Raw genomic sequence first — 6,153 nt, 5'->3', positions numbered from 1 at the left:
GTTGATTTCCTTTAGGATTGACTGGTTTGATCTCCTTGCTGTCCGAGGGACTCTCAAGAGTCTTCTCCAACACCATGGTTCAAAAGCATCACTTCTTCGGCATTCAGCCTTCTTTATGGTCCAACTCTCACATCCATACATGACTATTGGAAAAATCATACCTTTGTCAGTTATGTCTCTATTTTTTAATATTCTCTCTAGGTTTGTCATAGCTTTCCTTCCAAGACACAAGAGTCCTTTAGTTGCATGGCTGCACTCACTGTCCACAGTGATTTTAGAACCCAAGAAAGTAAAATCTGTCACGGCGTCGACTTTTTTCCCTTCTATTTGCCGAAGTGATGGGACCAGATGCTCCCATCCCATGATCTTAGTTTTTTATTTAATTTTTTAATGTTGAGTTTCAAGTCAGCTTTTTCACTCCCGTCTTCTACCCTCATCAAGAGGCTCTTTAGTTCCTCTTCACTTTCTACCATTAGAGTAGTACCATCTGTATATTTGAGGTTGTTGATATTCCTCTTGGCAATTTTTAAAATTTTTATTTATTTGGCTTTTTATTTTTATTTATTTATTTGAAGATTTAGTAGACATCTGGTAGTATCTTAAGGGTTTTCTATGTGTAATATCTTGTCATCTGCAGACCATCACAGTTTTACTTGTTATTTTCTAATTCAGATTCCTTTTATTTCTTCTTCTTCTTTGATTGTTGTGGCTAGGACTTCCAAAGCTGTGTTGAATAAAAGTGGTAAGAGAGGACATCCTTGTGGTTCCTGATCTCAGAGGAAATGCTTTCAGCTTTGCATTGTTGAGTATGATGTTATCTGTGGGTTTGTCATATATGGCCTTTATTATGTGCCCTCTACGCCCACTTTCAGGAGGGTTTTTATGTTACCCTCCAATGAATTAAGGGCTTTCAGGGGTACAGTGGGACAGAATTCACCTGCCAATTCAAGAGATTCAAGAGACACAAGTTTGATCCCTGGGTTGGGAAGATACCTTAGAGTAGGAAATGGCAACTTGCTCCAGTATTCTTGCCTGGAAAATTTCATGGACAGAGGAGTCTGATGGGCTACAGTCCATGGATTGCAAAGAGTTGGAAGTGACTGAGCATGCATGCATGCCAGTGAATTAAGCAACTTTATAGAATTAGTTGTAGATTGCTTATTGTTAAAATTTTAATTAAATGTAAGGTCTAATTTTCCAGGACTTGCAAAAATAAAATCTTAAAACCTGGTGGTTCAGGGGTAAAGAATCCGCCTGCAATGCAGGAGATGCAGGTTTGTTCCCTGGGTTGGGAAGACCCCCTGGAGGAAGGCAACCCATTCCAGTATTGTTTCCGAGAAAGTTCCATGGACAGAGGAGCCTGGCAGGCTAAAATGGGCTAAGATTCATAGGGTTGCAGAGAGTCAGACATGACTGAAGCTACTGAGCAAAGTTATTTATGTTATTTTCTACAATGCATTTATTTAAACAATGTTTCTTGGCATTAATATTTTTAAAGTCAAAATAGAAACAGATGAAAAAATTGAAATAATTCCAAGAAACCGTATTTCCACCATGAAATTCAACATTAGACACTAGTAAACTGACAATATCTGTCACAGTATATTAGAGTTGTTAATTTCAACTTTTATTGGTTTAATGCTTTATAGTTACTTAATTTGTGGATCTGTGTATTAAAGTTCTCCAGAGAAACAGAACCAACAGGACATGTGTATGTGTGTGTGTGTAGAGAGTAAGAGAGAGAGAGAGGAGAATACAGATAGAAACAGAGAGAAAATTGTAATAAATTCATGAGGTTATAGGAGCTGGCATCCAAAATCTGCAGGATGGGCTGGAATGCTGGAGACTCAGGGAAGAGCTGATGCTGCAGTTTGAGCCCAGAGATTATCTGCAGGCAGAATTCCCTTTTCCTTAGGGCACCTCAGTCTTCTAAGGCCTTCAACTGATTAGATGAGGCCCACCCAGATTATGGAGTGTAATCTACTGTATTCAGCTTACTGATCTAAGTACTAATCTCATCTAAAAATTCTTTCACAGGACATGAAGCCTGGAATTTGACTAAATATGTAGACATTGTAGCCTCACCAAGTTGACAAATGAAATTAAACATCACAACTTGTTTTGGCTTTGCACTTATACAACAGCCACAAAGATCAAGATTTTAAAACTTGTTTTAAATATATCCTTTTATAGTACTGAAAAAAAAATACTTTACATCAGCTCTGGGGAGTGGGGAAGGGTATGTACATTTTTTTCTTTCAAAAAATTCTGAATTACCCTCAGATTTAATAACACTGTTTGTAGAATTGAAAGGCCTAGTAAAGATTTTTTTTTTCCCCAAAACTGAAAAACACTCTTTCATGAAAGATTAATTCTGCCAGTGAGGGATTTGCTGGCACGTCCATAGGTCCTGGATACCAGGGCTTCAGAAATGTGGGCCTGATTACTTACACAGCATGTGTTCTACTTTTTTCTCTTAACATTTAGTATAAAGGTCTAGCTACTTCTTGATAAAAGATTTTGTTTTTCTTATTGGTTTTATTTTTGTAATGATTTCAGTAAAACATAATACAATTATTTATGGTCATTTCTGGGGGGAAAAACAGCTGCTGCAATATAACCTAAAAAACCAGCACTGAGAATAGGCATTAGGGTATATTGAGGGTAATGGTGTGTGCATGAAGTTCTTGTGCATTTAGCAAAGCACTTTAAACAAAAAGATCCTTTTCCTGCTCTCTCCACCATCCCTGAATAGCAAGTAAATCCCATGAATGTCATCTCATACAGAAAAGAGAATGAACTAACAATTTCATTCAAATAGAAAAAGCATATGAATAAAAATATCCAACCTCATGAACACAGGAATGATTTGTTAAGCAAACCTGAATCTACCACCTTAAAATCTTAGGTTTGCTATGCTTTCTATTTCCTGTCAGAAATGTTCATATTTCAGCTATAAATAGAACATGGCAGCAGATAGAGTAGCTTTTTAATTAGGTCATTACCCAGTCTGCATGACTTATTTTCTTTGGGTCTTTGCCATTTTTTTACTTCGGATTTGGTCTCTCCGAGATGGTGATGAAACATGACAGAATCATACCAGGCTTCCCAAGAACTCCCTTGCGCTCACCCCTCCTCCACTGCCTCTCCCTCTCTTTCATCATATGTGCACTTGCTCTGCCAAAACCTCTTGCAAAGGGAAGACAGTGAGGAGCTTCTGCCATGTTCAGGCCAGACATTTGGTCTCCCCCTGCCACTTTCCCATCTAGGACTAAATGTCCCAACCAGAGCTGGGCTTATGTCTGGCTCTTCAAAATAAGGATATGACCATCTTTCCTGAACTTTGTAACTGTTGATGAGGAATTGAGAAGCAGTGACAGATGAATAGGGCTGCCTTATAACACTAAAGCATTGAAAGTGACTGAGTGAGCTAATAGCTTTCCCATCTTCCTTATTAAGCCTAATCCTGTAATAGCTTTTACTAGCTTCTAAAGGAATGACAAAAATGAAAAAGACGCTTATAGTCAGTATCCTTTCACTTGTGGTTTTCAAGATGCCAGGAAGGGTCTATGTCTCCAAATCCTCCCTGTCCACCTCTGTGACGGGCACAGGGTGATACTTTGTGAGCATTACTTGCTCAGTTGTGTCTGACTCTTTGTGACCCCATGGTCTGTAGACCACCTGGCTCCTCTGTCCGTGGGACTTTCCAGGCAAGAATACTGGAATGGGTTGCCATGTCCCTCTCTAGGGGATCTTCCCGACTCAGGGATCAAACCTGGGTCTTCTGCATTGCAGGCAGGTTCTTTATCATCTGAACCTCCAGGGAAGACCCAGTAAAGGACAAAAGCTTCATTCAGTGGTGGCACTGTTGGTGACTTTGGAGGTTTTGGCATTCCCACGAGTCTGTCAATACCCTTCTAAAAGATTCACCAAAAGTCCTTTTTAATATCCACACTAAGTTAGAGCTTGGAGGGAAAAGCAGCTTCACAAATCCTATCCTTTCCACCAGCCCTCCCCCATCCCTTCCAGTCAGATTGTTAGGGAACCATCGACAAAACCCGCCCACTTTGGCCAGGCTTGAGGACAACCACTTGCCTGAGTTGTCTCACACAGGAGATCACTACAAAGAATGAGGTGCTGCCACCGAAATCTAAGTGGGAGAGTTCAAGAGGGGCCAAAAGGAGGAGGGAGGAGTCTTGCCAACCTCCCAGAAACCCTCACACTTGAATCCATCTTGGCTGAGAGACATGTGCACCAGCAGGAAAGACTCTGAGTCACCAAAGATGGGCCGGGCAAGATGACTGGCCAGAGACAACCCAGAAACTCACCCCATCACCATAAAACCTGAGACTGCAAGCCACGAGATAGAGGGGTTCTCCTGCTGCTCTCCACCCAGGCACACCTTCCCAATAAAGTCTCTTGCTTTATCAGCATGTGTGTCTCATCGGACAATTCATTTCCAAGTGTTAGATGAGAGTCCACTCTCAGGCCCTAGAAGGGGTCCACCTTCCTGCAACAATTTGTCCCAGGGTCATTGCACCTCTGTGGCAGGACACACAGCTGCGTTATTAAATGCAGACCTGTTTCCTGATCTGGGAGCATGACCGGAAAAGGCTGGCTGCTGTTTTCATAACTCATTTATTTGGCAGGATAACCAGACCTGAATCTTACTGGAGGAAGAATGGACCTGGCCTGTTGTAAGGCTATTTTAGCCTGTGGTATTTATCTACTGTAGGACCAGTGGCAGTACTACTTTCCAGACTAGAAGCTACATAGACTTCTGCAGAAGTCTTACGTAGCTTCTAGACTGGAGTCTTTGTACCTCCAGTGCTGGGCTGGCACATAGGTGAGTGGCCTATAAATGTTTACTGAGTTTACTGAACATGTATGCCTGAATTGTGGTGCTGGAGAAGACTCTTGAAAGTCCCTTGGACAGCAAGGAGATCAAGCCAGTCAATCCTAAAGGAAATCAACCTTGATTATTCATTGAAAGGACGGATGCTGAAACTGAAGCTCCAATACTTTGACCACCCATAGTGGCCCAATGAGCTGACTCATTGGAAAAGACCCTGATGCTGGGAAAGATTGAAGGCAAACAGAGGAGAGGGTGGCAGACAATGTGATGGTTAGGTGGCATTACACTCTCAAAGGTGATGAATTTGAGCAAACTCCGGGAGATAGTGAAGGACAGGGAAGCCTGGTGTGCTACAGTCCATGGACTTGCAAATATCGGATAAGACTTAGCAACTGAACACTGAACACTTAGGAAGTAAGCAAGTGATGCCAAGTTGACCTGTCCTTCAGAATAAAAAGAAATGGATTAGTCATTCACTCTTTCATTTTGTCAGCCCTTCGCTTAACTAACAGGTATTTATCTAAGGCCACCTATGTTTCAGGGTTTTGGCCACATTCCAGGATTGTAAGATGAGCAATAGGCAGTTCCCCTACTTGTTAAGTTCACAGCCAAGTAAGAAAGACAGATAAGTACATCAGGATTTTAATACAGTGTGATGAGTGCTAATAAAGGTACAGACATCACAAGGACACCGAGATCAGGCATCCAACTCTGACTGACAAGATCAGATTTGCACTGAAGAAAGATCACTTTAAAACTAAAGACATCATTGCTTGAACATAACATAATTATTGCAAAATGGAGTGCAGGATTGTAGGTCTCCTCCATGGAGTCCTAGCTTCAAGCTGTAGGCAGTAACCGAAAGAGAAAGCTCTTTGGAGAGAAAATAAGATTTAAAAATGAACCTGAGTTCTATATAAAATCAAAGATGTTACTTTATAATGACATATGGCTCCTGTCTACTCCCGCCAAAATGGCACACTTTCCTCTTCCTAAGGAATCTGTCCAAGATAGTGGGAAGTGATTGTGTTGCTTCTTTTCATCTTGTTAGAGGTCTTGGATCCATAAAGTGTAATTCCCTGATGAGGGCCTTTTTGAAGCAATAAAGGAAGAAGGAATTCTCCTCCTGACCTCTATTAAGTGCTAAGTAGAAATCAGGGACTATAGGGCTGATGTTCATGGATATGAGACATGCATGCTGCAGAGTCAGTGACCAGAATGTCTGCAGAGCATTTGAAGACCCCGCTCTCCTTTTGCTCCCAGAAAATGAAGGTAGGAATCATGCTATGTGTTGCCAA

Source organism: Bos mutus, chromosome 28, assembly GCF_027580195.1.
Source record: "Bos mutus isolate GX-2022 chromosome 28, NWIPB_WYAK_1.1, whole genome shotgun sequence".
Lineage (NCBI taxonomy): Eukaryota > Metazoa > Chordata > Mammalia > Artiodactyla > Bovidae > Bos > Bos mutus.
Note: the sequence above shows the minus strand (reverse complement) of the source record.